This window comes from Sminthopsis crassicaudata, chromosome 3, assembly GCF_048593235.1.
Source record: "Sminthopsis crassicaudata isolate SCR6 chromosome 3, ASM4859323v1, whole genome shotgun sequence".
Taxonomy (NCBI): domain Eukaryota; kingdom Metazoa; phylum Chordata; class Mammalia; order Dasyuromorphia; family Dasyuridae; genus Sminthopsis; species Sminthopsis crassicaudata.
In genome coordinates this window covers 502,783,024-502,797,962 of record NC_133619.1, presented here as the reverse complement: position 1 = coordinate 502,797,962, position 14,939 = coordinate 502,783,024, and the positions used below count along the sequence as shown (strand labels likewise).

The window sequence follows — 14,939 nt, the reverse complement described above, 5'->3', positions numbered from 1 at the left end:
TTCCACTCACCTCACACATAACTTCAACTCTCCCAAATACATACAAGATCTCTGATCATCTAGCCTTTCCTGGGATAGGAAATCTACCAAGAAGCCCACTTTTTGACAAATCTATTATTTGTCAAATATTAAAGAAGACTTATTAAGTCTGTCCTAATCTTAAGCCTTTGTCTTTTTATAGCTTTATTATATAGAGAGCTTTATTGTTCCTAGTTTTGTTCTTTAAAGCATAAATCTTTCTTTCATATGATAGCCCTTCAAGTATTTTGAAATAAAATTTTTGTTTTATCCTCTATATTAAATATTCTTAGTTCCTTTGTATCTTTATAAGGCATGGACTTAAAGCCTATCTCCATCCTGGTTATCCTCTGAATGCTCTCAAACATCAAACAATGGCACCCAGGTCTAAATGTAAAATGTGATCTAACCAAAGAAAATTATAAAGGAACTCTTATCACCTCCTTATTCCTGAGATAGTTCAGTGTTCAGTGCCATTTTGGCTGCCATGTCACACTGCTGATACAGCTTCAGTTTACTGTATACTAAAGATAGATGTCTCATCTTAAGAGTCAACTTCACAAAGCTTTCTATAATTCCTCTAGTTAAATGCTTTCCCCTCTCAAAAATTACTAGGTAGAATTTATGACCACTGAGCACCAGCTTTCTGACTTTGAGGTAAAAGAAGAAAATGCCATTACATCCTGGCTTCTCGTGACTCCCATGAGAAGAGGAAAAATGCCATTTCATCAAGCACCAAACTTCTCCCTTCTAAGATGAGAAAGGTTATTCTATCAAATCTTCAGCCTTGTCTCCTGTCTTAGGAAAAGAGAACTAATGCTGTTTGTTCCTTCATCTTCCAGCACTAATCTGCTCACCTGAATTTCCTAAAGCCCTGAAAGGACTCCATCCTAAGGCCAAACCCGTAAGGACAATGAAAGCCTAATTAAAATTATTAACAACTCCACATAATCATAGCCATCATTCAAACCCTATTTTCTATTCCCCATTGCCCAATCCCTTACTGCTATCATACAAAATCACACACATAACATACCCCTTACTCTAAAGATAACTCATCCATTCTAGTGTGTTTTTCTGGAATATGTTCCACAGTTTTAAATTTTGTTTCATCTTAAATCTTCATTTCCCACTCCAACCTCTGGCTGTCACTAATGCCTGGGCTCTATCCTGATGACACAACTTCCTTGGCTTCCTGCTTTCCAGCACTGGCTATAATTTCAGATGGGGAAGTTGGGAGTACACTTCTTGTTCCCCATTGCCACCAGATAATCTCATCACTATCACTCAAGAACCTCTCTTCTGAAGTTCATTCAGTTCATATCTATTGTCCAATCAAAATGTTGGTAGCTGTTGTACTGATCTTCAGCACACTGCTTTCCTTCTTTCCTCAAGTTCAAGAAAGACAATCTTTCTCAAGTCAACTCTAGCCCTCCTACTAAATATTCATGTTGACACATCTGACACCCCATTCTCATGTTTCTTCAGTTTAATCAGTCTATATAACCAATATATTCCTATAACCAATATATTCCTCCACTCCACATTATTTCCAATTCTCTAACTTTGCTCATACTAATCTGTGATAACCTCATTAGCACCCTGTCTACATTAGAATCAGCTGGAGTCGGAATAAGCAAAAGTCCTCGGTCTTTAGCGGTAGAAGTGAAGAGAATGGATAGGCAGGATCTCAGAGACCTCCCCTCTGTCTCCCGCCCAAAAGTGACTCTGGCTTATCTTACTCCATCCCCTAGTCCCTCCTACAATTCTCTGTATACACCAAATGATTGGGACAGCACAGAATAGTGGGAAGGGCCATTTTCCAAGCATATTCTATAGAGCATTGGTAATTAGTCTTAAGTGCTCAGTTGTCAAACTAGATATTCCATAGATATCTTAAACTCAGCATGCCCAAAACCCGGCATTAACTTCCCTTGCCCCAACTCTCCCCCAAATTCTCCTCTCTTCCTTATTATTGTTATGGATATCACCATCTCCCAGTCACTTAGGTTTATAAGTTGGCTGCCTTCTCTCCTTAGTCTCATCTCCTATCTATAATATATCCAGGCTGTTAGAAAGTTCTGTTGATTTTATCTCTCATATACACTCCTTTCTCTCATCTGATACTGCCAATACCTTCATGTAAACCCTCATCACCTCACACCTGAGTGGATGAGTTAACCAGTTGGTTGGCTCCCCTCTTTTCCCTTAAGTCTGCCCAGTAATCATCTGAAACCATCCCTGAAAATATGAAGTAGTTATTTGCTACCTCAATAAGGAAGAAAATTGAAAGCAACTAGAAAATCACTGAGGATCTCTTTATATTATATAGGAATAGAGCTACTACCAACTTTCTTATAGAAATGAATTAGGTTGGTCACAAGTTGGCATGGGTAAGTCATGGTATACGAGTGTGGTTTTATTTTTGTTTTTTCCCCTACTACTAATGAGCTATAAAAGTAAACTATGTGAAAACCACGAAGTCCAAGTGTGAAAGTCCTTTGAGTGAAGATAGCACAGGACTGTACCTACTGGATTGGAAATTCTCAGCAAGGATTCAAGCTCTAAGTCCTTTAACTATTTTGTAAGCCACAGTAGAGAGAAGAACAGCACTCTCAGACTTTTTCATCCTGTAACCTAATTTGGACAAACAATGTTGTTAATATCTCTGAGCTACTCCAAGCACATTTAACTGCTTCAGGTCAGGCCCAGAGATAGTAAGTTAAAACTGAGGAAATGTTTCATTATTCCAAAAATATTCCACCTCTACTGTTACTCACAAATACCTAGACACTAAACATTTCTGCAAGTCATTTGTCCCTAGCCATATGAGTTATATCCTACAATTTTACTTAAAGATGACGAGATGTTGCAATGAATTCCTACCTTAATTCTCCACAGTAATATATCCTGACTACACTACTCGAATTTAGCCACAGGGAGGCACTAATACCTCTGCTGTTTGAACCACAAGAAAATTTTCTCATACCTAGACATTAAAGGTCTTGCCCATACTATAATTAGGAGCATTTGGTATTGTTAACTGCCCATAATAGAGGTCCACCAAAGTGCACAGCCAGCCACATTTGGGAGAACCTAGATAAATAACAACTCTTTTATCAATATAAAAGCCACCCCAATTCCCTAAGAAATAGGATTTCCTAAAGATTAAGCCCTAAACTTTCCTAAATTTTAAGAATTATATAAGAAACAAGTTGGTTTCATGTGAGAATGAAAGCTGTAATGTAAATGTAATAGCAGGAAGTGAATTATTAAAGAGAAAGATGAAGATGGAACAAAAGTTGTAAAAGATAAAAATAAGCACAAGTCATAAGGCAAAACCAGGAACTGATTTTGTTTCCAGTTTTTCCTGACCTGTCACAGGTTTACTGCAGGAAAGAGGACTACTATATGAAAAAGTTATAATACCTGCCATCAGGTAGGAATGAAGATATCTATGTAGAATCTGAAGGATAAAAAATATTTATGTGATATTCCAAATATAGAACATAGAATAATGGGAATACTTTAATATTATTACCTAATACATTTTACAGATGAGTAACTGCACAATCATTTTAGTATTGCCCTCACTAATGCCCTAGATTAGCAAAGTAGCGTATAGATGGTTCTTGCTTTACTAAATTGGCATTGTGCAAAAATTTAGCTTTATAAAAAATGCTGAAAAAATGGACATTCCAAAAAACACATGTTAACTTTAGTGAGCAGTATTGTGCTCTCATTCTCTCTTCTCCTGTCCCTCAGCTCACTACTATGAGTAATATCAGCCTCCCAATACCATCAAAATAAAAAAGGCCTTAAAAAACACTCTCCAAGTGAAATCAAAAGAATAGATGTATGGAGAGACTACCTCCAACAAACAGCAGATCAGGGTCTTGGCTTGAGATCTCCAGGACTGAGAAAGGAGACCTTTGCTCCCCTATTCCTGTGTAAGGCCCACAAATGTCATCTTCCTGACTCCCTATAAGCGTGCAAATTAGCATTACATAAAATTCTCTTTACATAGAGGTCTACAGAATACTCCACTTAAATGAAGTGAAAACTGTAATGGAAAGAATACTAAATGTAGAATCCAAGGTCTTGAAAGCAAATCCCAGCTCTGCCACTTATTATGTACCATCTACCCTGAAAATCCCTTGGAAGTCTCTGAACATGATTCCATTGACCATAAGACAAAGTGAAATTTTTTTTACAAGGCCATCAACAATTTGATCTTAATCTTTTTGCCTTTCTTGATATCCCCTTCACTTTATATATATGCTTCCATTTATATTCACAAACAATTCCTTCTCTGCAGATGGGTAGCATTTTTCATAAGTCCTTCAGAGTTGTCTTGGATCATTGAATTGCTAATAGCCAGGTCATTCATGGATAATTGTCTCACAATATTGTTGTTACTTTGTACTTAGTGCATTTCACTGTGCATGAGTTCATCAAAGTCTTTCCCAGGTTTTTCTGAGGGCATCCTGCTTATCATTTCTTATAGCACAAGAGTATTCCATCATAATCACATACCACAATTTGTTCAACCATTCCTCAGTTAATAGGCATCCCCTCAATTTCCAATTCTTTGTCCTGAGAAAAAAAACTGCTATAAATATTTTTGTACATGTAGGTTCTTTTTCTTTTTGGTTTTTTGGGGTTTTTTGTTTTGTTTTTTCTATCTTGGGATATATATACACCCAGCAGTGATACTGCTAGGTCAAAAAGTATGCATGGTTTTATAGCGCTTTGGGCACAGTTCCAAATTGCTCTATAAAATGGCTGGATCAGTTCACAATTCCACCAACAGTGGAATTTTTCCCACATGCCCTCCAATACTTGTCATTTTCCTTTTCTGGTCTACTAGCTAATCTAATAGGCATGAGATAGTACCTCAGAACTATTTTAATTAGCATTTTTCCAATCAATAGTGAGTTTTTCATTTGGCTATAAATAGCGTTGATTACTTAATCCAAAAACTTCATATCTTTTGATCATTTATCAGTTAGAGAATGGCTTTTATTTTTATGAATTTGACTCAATTCCCAATATGTTTGAGAAATGAGGCATGTATCAGAGAAACTTGATTCAAAATTATTTCACAATTATTCTCATTTAGCTGTATCTCCCCTCCTCATCCCTCCACCCTATCCTGGTTTATTCTCTTCTCTTTCACCATTTCTCCTCAAAAGTGTTTTGTTTCTTTCTGACTACCCCTCCCTCAATATGCCCTCTATTTTATCACCTTCCTCCCTCCTTCCTTTTATCCCCTCTCCCTCCTACTTTCCTGTAGAATAAAATAGATTTCTTTTTTTTTCTTTATTAAAGTTTTTTATTTTTCAAAACATATGCATAGATAATTCTTCGACATTAACCCTTGCAAAACCTTGTATTCCAATTCCCCCCCTTCCCTTACCCCCTTCCCTAGATGACAAGTAGTCCAATATATGTTAAACATGGTAGAAATATATATTACATCCAATATATGCATACATATTTATATAATTACCTTGCTGCACAAGAAAAATCAAATCAAACCAGAAAAAAATAAAATAAAATATAAGCAAACAACAAATCGGGTAAAAACGCTATGACGTGAAGCACACTCAGTTCCCACAGCCCTCTCTATGGGTGTAGATGGCTCTCTCCATCACAAGGCCATTGTAACTGGCCTGAATCATCTTATTGTTGAAAAGAGCCTCGTCCCTCAGAATTGATCATTGTATAGTCTTGTTGTTGCCTATATGATGATCTCCTGGTTATATTCACTTCACTCAGCATCAGTTCATGTAAGTCTCTCCAGACCTCTCTGAAATCATCCTGCTGATCATTTCTTACCGAACAATAATATTCCATAGCATTCATATACCATAATTTATCCAGCCTTCTCCAACTGATGGGAAACCACTGTTTCCAGTTTCTTGCCACTACAAACATTTTTGAACAGGTGGGTCCTTTTCCCTCCTTTGGGATATAGCCCCAATAGAAACACTGCTTGGTCAAAGGGTATGCACAATTGGATAACTCTTTGGGCATAATTTCAAATTGCTCTCTGGAATGGTTGGGATCCATTCACAATGTATTATTATCCCAATTTTCCCACATCCCTTTCAACATTCATTGTTATCTTTTCCTGTCATCCTAGTCAATCTGAGAGGTATATTAGTATTTCAGAGTTGTCTTAATTTGCATTTCTCTGATCAATAATGATTTAGAGCACCTTTTAATATGACTAGAAATGGTTTCAATTTCTTCATCTTAAAATTGTTCAAATCCTTTATCAAATGGAGAATGGCTTGAATTCCTATAAATTTGAGTCAATTCTCTATATATTTTAGAAATGAGGCCTTTATCAGAACCCTTGAATATAAAAATGTTTTCCCAGTTCATTGCTTCCCTTCTAATCTTGTCTGCATTAGTTTTGTTTGTACAAAACTTTTTAACTTAATATAATCAAAATTATCTATTTTGTGATCAATAATGATCTCCAGTTCTTTGGTCACAAATTCCTTTCTCTTCCGCAGATTTCAGAGTATCCTACATTGTTCTATCCTACATTCTCCTAATTTGTTTATAATATCATTCTTTATATGTCTAGATCATAGTCCCATTTCAACTTTATCCTGGTATACAATGTTAGATGTGGATCAGTGCCTAGTTTCTGCCATACTAGTTTCCATTTTCCTAGTTTCCAGTTTTCCCAGCAGTTTTTGTCAAATAGTGAATTCTTTTCCCAAAAGCTGGGATCCTTGCGTTTATAAACACCAGATTGCGATGGTCATTGACTATTTTGTCCTATTCCACTGATCGACTACTCTATTTCTTAGCCAATACCAAATGGTTTTGATGACTGCTGCTTTATAATATTGTTTTAGATCTGGCACAGCTAGGCCACCTTCATTGGCATCTTTTTTCATTAATTCCCTTGAAATTCTTGACCTGTTATTCCAGATGAATTTTATTATTTTTTCTACATCTGTAAAATAATTTCTTGGGAGTTTAATTGGTATAGCACTAAATAAGTTGACTAATTTAAGTAGTATTGTCATTTTTGTTATATATGCTCAACCTATCCAAGAACACTTGATATTTTTCCGATTGTTTAGATTTGATTTTGTGTGGAAAGTTCCTGACTTTCCCTTGGCAGATAGATTCCCAAACAATAAAATAGATTTCTTTACCCAATTAAATATGTATTGTTATTCCCTCTTTGAAGAAATAAAGTTCTAAAGAAAGGAAGGTTAATTGACTCCCTCTTACCTCCCCTCCCACTTCATTCTAAAAACTTTTTCTGGCCTCTTTTATGGCAGAAAACTTATGCCATTCTACCTCTTCTTTTCTTTTTTTCCCAGTGCATTCCTCTCTCACCCCTTAATTTTATTTTTTAAATATTATCCCTTCATATTCAACTCACACCTGTGCCCTTTTCTATATATACTCCTAACCTGCCCTAATAATGATAAAATTCTTATGACTTAAAGTGACATCTTCCCATGTAGGAATGTAAACAGATTTAACTTTCTTAAGTCCTTTATGATTTTTCCTTTCATGTTTTTGAGTCTTGCATTTGAAAATCAGATTTTCTATTCAGCTCTGCTCTTTTTATCAAGAATGCTTGAAAATTCTCTATTTCACTGAATATATATTTTCTTCCCTAAAGGATTATCCTCAGTTTTAAGAAGTAGGTGATTCTTATTGTAGTCCTAGTTTCACTGCTCTTTGGAATATCATATTCCAGGCCCTCCAGTTGTTGTTTTTGTTTTTGTTTTTTTTTTTCCTCCAGTTTTTTATGTAGAAGTTGCTAAATCTTGTGTTATTCTGCCTATGGCTCCACGTACTTGAATTGTTGTTTCTGGATGCTTGGAATATTTTCTCCTTGACCTGGAAAGTTCTGGAATTTGGCTGTAATATTCCTGGGAGTTTTCATTTTGGGGTCTCTTTCAGGAGATGATTGGTCAATTCTTTCCATTTCTATTTTGCCCTCCCTCTGGCTCTAGAATATCAGACAGTTTTTTCTGATAATTTCTTGAAAGATGATGTCCAGCCTTTTTTTTCATCATGACTTTCAGGTAGACGAAATTATTAAATTATCTTTCCTAGATCTATTTTCCAGGTTAGTTATTTTTCCAATGAGACATTCTACATTGTTTTCTATTTTTTCATTTTTTTGATTTTGCTTTATTGTTTTTTGATTTCTAATAAAGTCATTAGCTTCCATTTGCTCAATTCTAATTTTTAAGGAACCATTTTCTTCAGTGAGATTTTTTTTTTACTTTTTTTCCCATTTGGCTAGTTTTGCTTTTTAAGATATTCTTTTCCTCACTGACTTTTTGTTATTTCCCATTACATCACTCTCATTTCTTTTCCCAATTTTCCTCTCCCTTTTTTATTTAATTTTCAAAATCCCTTTTGAGCTCTTCCATGGTCTGAGACCAATTTTTTTTTTTTTTTGAGGCTTTGGATGTAGATTTGATTTTGTTATCTTATTGTGAGTGTTATGGTTTGGTCTTCCTTGTTACCCTAGTAACTTTATAGTATATTTTCAGTATCTTTTTTGTTGTTGTTTGTGCATTTTCCCACCTTAATTCTTTTTTAAAGTAAGACTCTACTGGGTGGGAAGATGTATTGTCTTAATTCTGTGAAGTTATTTTTCAGAGATAAGTCTAGGGACCTGTAAGTTTTCAATTCATCCAAGATGGTATGATCTAAGAAGAGGTGTATTTACTACTCTCCTAGACTGTGTTCGGTCTATGAACAACTACAAACACTCTTTTTTATCCTGGAACTGTGATAAGTATCACTGCTTCATTGTGGCTGCAAGATCTAATGTTTTAGCACTCCTCCTGAGACTACAACCCAGAATTGTGACCCAGATTTGAATATGGACAAAGCAACAGAGTCCTATCTCAGTTAGTTGAGAGGTCTAGAAGAGTTGAGCCAAGAGTTGAGAGGTCTAGATAGAAACTGCCATTACTGCCGCTGATCCAGAGGCCCCATGGCCTTCTCTTTATTTGCTTAGACTAATTTGCTGGGACCTGGTCTACAATGGTAGCCTGTGCTGGATTACGGGCTCCACCCTCACCATGGTACAGCAAAACTTTCCGGCTGACCTTCTAAGTTATCTGGAACTGGAAAATTGTTTCACACAATCTTTTTGTGGGTTCTGATGCTTTATAGAGTCATTATTTAAAGGTAGTTGGGAGAGGTATGGGAAGAAAGCTTAGGGGAGTCTCTGTCTTTACTTTGCCATCTTGGCTCTGACTCTCTCCAATACACTCCCTTCATTTTCAAGCCAAGCTTGTTTATTCCCTTGAACTCAAAATATGCCTTATTCATTTCTACTTCCACACTTTTGTTCATTTTGTTTTCCCATTTTGTTTCTGGTATAAAAAACCTATTTTACTTTCTCTCCATTTATCTGTCTTACATATACTCTAAAGTATAATTCAAATCCAGTCTTCTACAAAACATTCCCTAGCCATTCTTGACTACTCTAAAAAGCTCTCCTCTTTTCTGAACTTCAACATCAATTATTATCTATAATATTCATTTGTACTTATGTGCTTCAATTGTACTATTACTTATCTTTTAAGATCATTTTGTACATTCCTGAATAAAATATAAACTCTCTAACATGTTAATTTTCTGTATCTCCTATTCACTGCACAGTAATGTTACAATAATATTCAAATTCAAATTGTTAAATATTGAAATTGAAGTATAAAAAGGTTAAGTGACTTATCTGCAGACCCGTATTATCATGACAGAATCCAGAACTAGTAACCAAGTCTCCTAAACTCCCAGGCCAATGCTCTTTCCAAAAGAGTATGACAATAATTACTTGCTATTACTCTGATTTAAATCAGGGTAAATATACATATGGCAGGAAAATTCATCTTTGAGAGTTCAAATTTGTGTAACCCTGGACAAGTCATTTAACTCTGTTTGCCTCAGTTTCTTCATCTGTAAAATGGGCTGTAGAAAAAAATGGCAAATTGCCTTCGGGATCTTTGCCAAGAAATCCTCAAAAAGGGTCACAAAGAATCAGACACAACTGAAATTCAACAACAACGACACAGTCTAAACTATACCATATAGAACTGATGACAAAAGTTAGACTAGTACTTTCAAAACTGTGAACAGAACAACTGGAGTCCAAGTCAAAATGAATGTAAGGAAGGAATGGAAAAAGAGCATACAGGAATTTAAATAGAAGGAGGATCTATAAAAAAAAATCATTCTCCTAAAAAAGGATGCTGTGAAATAGAACAAAAAGAGATTGGAAGATGGTGAGGAAAAAAATAACCCTGTGGGAACCATTGGAATAGTCTAATTCAGACATTAATTCCAGTCTTTTTATACATGTTATGTCTGGTTACCACCAATTGGATGTTTTGTTTCTTTGCTGTTTCTTTTCATTATCTTTATAGAATAATAAGATTAATAAGGTTGTAGACAGTTGGCAGGCATATTTCCCAGCCAACAAGACTAGGAAAGATGAACATCAAACTTTTTAACTGATGTTTCTGTTTTAACTTTGATAAAGGCTGAGAAGAAAGTGAAGGAAAGTATTCAGGTTCCATCTGGCCCGTTTGAAACTGAGGTGGGAGGTTTCAGATTCCTTGGAAATAAAAAGGATCTGAACTTGGAAAAAGGCTATAAAAAGGAGGTGATGAAAAAAGCTTGTATAACAATCAGATGTCCTCAATAAGCTCAAGAACATTCCAGCATACAGAAAATGGACACTACAGGGTACTAAGTATATTCAGGATAGATGCTCAAATTATTGAACAATTAAGATCCAAAATAGGGTAAAACTGACCTTGGAGAACAACTAGGAAATTTCAGTCATGGTCCTAGTGATCCTGTAATTCTTTCAGAGGGACAATATGTTTAAGAAAATTGAGTCTTCCTCCAAAACAATCTCCTCCACAAATCTAATCTTTTTTAGGATTAGAAATCAAACCAAATAGGAGTCCCCTGGTCAGGAAGATGATCTATGTCCAACAGACATCCCAAGCAGCTTCAATCTCCTAAATCTAGTCTTGAACACTACAATCGAAGGAGTTTCTCTTTGTCAAATGTTATTCACATTGTAGAAAGAAAGGTAATTTAAGGGTCCTACGTGTTTTATCCTAAGTAGCTAGTCAACAACCCTCAGGTGTATAGCCTTATATATTACTGAGTAAGAAGTTTAAGTTATACACACACACACAAAAAAATGCTGAAAACAGTAGGAAAAAAACATAAAAAGAAACAATGCACATATAAAGTAAAGCTGAGATATATGTAGAAAACAGATTTTGACAAAATATAACACCCATTTCTGTTTTTTAAAAAATGCTAGAAAGAAGAGGAATAAATGGAGTTTTCCTAAAATGATTAGTATCTATCTAAAATCAAGAGCAAATACCACCTATAATGAGGATAAGATAGAAGTCTTTCCAATATGATTAGGGGTGAGGGCAAAGATGTCTTATTATAATCATTATAATTCAAAACAATATTGTACTAGAAATGGTAGCTAAAACAAGAAAAAGAAAAGAAATTGAAGGAAGATGCATAAGCAAAACTATCACTTTTAGCAGATGATATGTTTTTACTTAGAGAACTTTAGTCAACAAAAAAACTAATCAAAACAATTAACAATTTCAGTAAAATTGCAGAATATAAAATAAGCATACACAAATCATCTGTATTTCTTTACATCACCAATAAAAACTCAGCAAGAAGAGATGGAAAGAGAAATTTAAATTCCATTTAAAATAACTATGAATAGTATAAAATACTTGGGAATCTACCTGCCAATATATATACAGAAACTATATGAACCACAATTACAGAACTTTCTTCTTACAAATAAAGACATCTCTAAACAATTGGAAAAATACTAATTGCTCATATAAGCTGAGTCAATAATAATAAAAATAGCAATACTATTTAATTTACTTAGTGCAATACTAAGCAAATTATCAAATAATTATGTTTTAAGCTAGAAAAAATAATAATGTTCATCTGAAGGAACAAAAGTTCAAGAATAATATCAATGAGAGGGCTTCAATAGGGAAAAAAATACAATCTGAGATCTAGTCCTAGAAGCAACAGATCTCAAACTGTGATACAAAGTTGTATTGATCAAAACAATTTGGAAAGGTAGAAAAATGGAACAGATTAAGTGCATAACATACAGAAGCAAATGAGCACAGTAATGTAGTTTTAGAAAAACCTGAAATCCCAGACATTGCAGTAAGAACTTAACTATTCAACAAAGACTAGACCAAAATACAAGTATCTAGACCAAAATAAACCAACATTTCATACCATCTACCAACATAAGTTCAAAATGGGTCCATGATTTAGACATAAAAGATGATATAAGCAAATTAATGAACCACTGAAGAAATTATATGCCAGATCCATGAATAGGAAAAGAGTCCATGAACAAGTAAAAGAAAAAGAGTTTCAATATCAATAAAATGAGTTATTTTGATTGCATAACATTAAGTTTTTACACAAAGACCACGCAACTAAAATTAGAATAAGAAAAAAATCTTTATAGCAAGTTTTTTCTGATAAAAGTCTCATTTCTATGATACATAAGGTACTGAGTCAAGTTTATAAGAAAAGGAACCATTTCCTAAATGAAAGGTCAAGTATACAAATAAACAGCTTTCAGAGAAAATTAAGCTTTTAATAACTAGATGAAAAAATATTGTAAATTACTAATAAATTAAAGAAATGCAAATTAAAGCAAATCTTAGGTACTACTCTGTATCCATCAATTGGCAAAGATAACAAAACAGAAAAACTACAAATCCCGGTAAGGCCATGGAAAAACAGATACACTAAATGGTACTGTTAGTGGAGCTGTGAATTAGTCTAACCATTCTAAGAAAACAAAACTATGCCTAAAAAGCTATTAAACAATACATACCTTTTGTCCCAGCATAAACTACTAAGTCTATAACCCTAACGAGGAAAAGGGCTTATATGTACAAAAATATTTATAGAAGCTCTTTTTAAAGTGGCAAAAAATTGTAAACTTAGAAAATGCCAGTCAACTGGGGAGTTTCTGACTGAACATGTTATGGTATATAAATGTGACAGAATATCGTTGTGCTATAAGAAATGAGAAAGGAGATGGTTTCAAAAAATTGTCAGAAGACCCATGTGAGCCTATGTAAAATGAACAGAACCAGCCTAATAGTTTATACAATAAATTATAAAAATAATCAATTTTAAGGAACTCAGATCAATACATGACAATCCATAATTTCAAAGGGCTCAAGATGAACATGCATTCTACCTCCAGATTAAGCTCATATTACAGACTGAAGTATATGTTCTTCTCTTTTTTTCTTCATTTTTATTGGATATCGCTAATATAGGGATTAATTTTGCATGACTACACAAATTTGTAATGGCAACATTTTTTTAATAAAATAAAAATGTAAAAACCATGAGGAAAAAGAAGTAATCTAGTTATTTTTCCTGTTTTAGAAGGGAGAAGAAACAACTTAATTAAATGAAAAGGAACAAAATGAAAATGAAAATATCAAGGAATACTATGTGATAATCAAAAGCAAGAATTTTCTTGGGAAAAATTAGAACTATTTAGCAATCAAGTTTTTCCTGTTTAATATAGGGGTGTGTGTGTGTGTGTGTGTGTGTGTGTGTGTGTGTGTGTGTGTGTGTGTGTGTGTATAAAGGCTGCTTAAAAAGACAAGGATTTGAATGAAATATGTGCAGGTGATCAATGGAACTGAAGTAGTAAGGAAAAAGAAAACTATGAGAAAGATAAAGATAGCTAATGTAGGTGGTATAAGACATAAGGTCATTTTGTTTTATTGTTACTATTTTAAATAAAACAGTTAACTAAAATGATTACAAAAATTAACTTGTAAAGGAAAAAAAGGGCTACCAGTATTGAATCTCACTCTCTACTAACAAAGCCATAACCATCAAAATAATTTGGTACCGAGTAAGAAGTAAAGAAGTTGATCAGTTGAAATAGATTATGTACACAATATCTATAAGCAAAAGTAATCCAGTGTTTAATAAATCCAGAGATTCAAGCTGCTCAGAAAAACTGTTGAGACAACTGGAAAGCCATCCAACAAATTAAATATAGATAAAAAATATGTAGTATATATACATATGTAGATCATAAATAATATAGTAAATAGATATAGTAACATCATAAATTATAGTACCATGGAAGTAATTCTCTTTCAGATTTCTGGAAAGGAAAAGATCTCACAGTAACTAAAATGAAAAACGTTCATTTCCTAATACTAAAAAGTTTGTGCACAAGCCAAACAAAGGCAGATAAAATTAGAAAAGCAGGAAATTGAGGGGGAAAGAGCAATCTTTGCACCAAGTTTATCTGCCTTATCTCTAAGATATATAGGGAACTAATTCCAAATTATAAGAAATTAGAGTCATTTCCCATTGATAAATGATCAAAAGGATATGAAAAGGCAGTTTTCAGAGAAAGAAATCCAAACCATCAATAGCCAGATTTTTTTTTAAAAAATGCTTTAAGTCACTAATAATTAGAACACAAATTAAGTCAACTCTGAAATATTATCTCACATTCATAGCTTGATCAAGTTGGCTAAAACAGAAAAATAACAAAAACTACAAAAGGAAATAACAAAAGTTGAAGAGATTGTGGGAAAATAGGTATATTAGTATACTGTCAGTGGAGATATGAATTACTCATAAGCTCACAATTTTGGAAAGTAATTTGAAACAATGTCCAAAAAGCTATTATCTTTTGACTCCATAACGCTGCTACTAAGACTATATACCAAAGGGATTTTAAAAAGAGGAAAATGTACAAAATATGCAAACGCAGGGGTTTTTTTTGTAATGACAAAGAATTGGAAACTGAAGAGGTGCCCATCAATTGGGGA

The 14,939-nt window shown here is 34.0% G+C and overlaps 1 protein-coding gene across 6 annotated transcripts in view; it reads right to left on the bottom strand.

The window, feature by feature from the left end:
- The window catches only part of SIAE (sialic acid acetylesterase), a 42,887-nt gene that overhangs the window by 3,025 nt on the left and 24,923 nt on the right, over window positions 1–14,939 (bottom strand). The gene's annotated exons all lie outside the window — the stretch shown is intronic.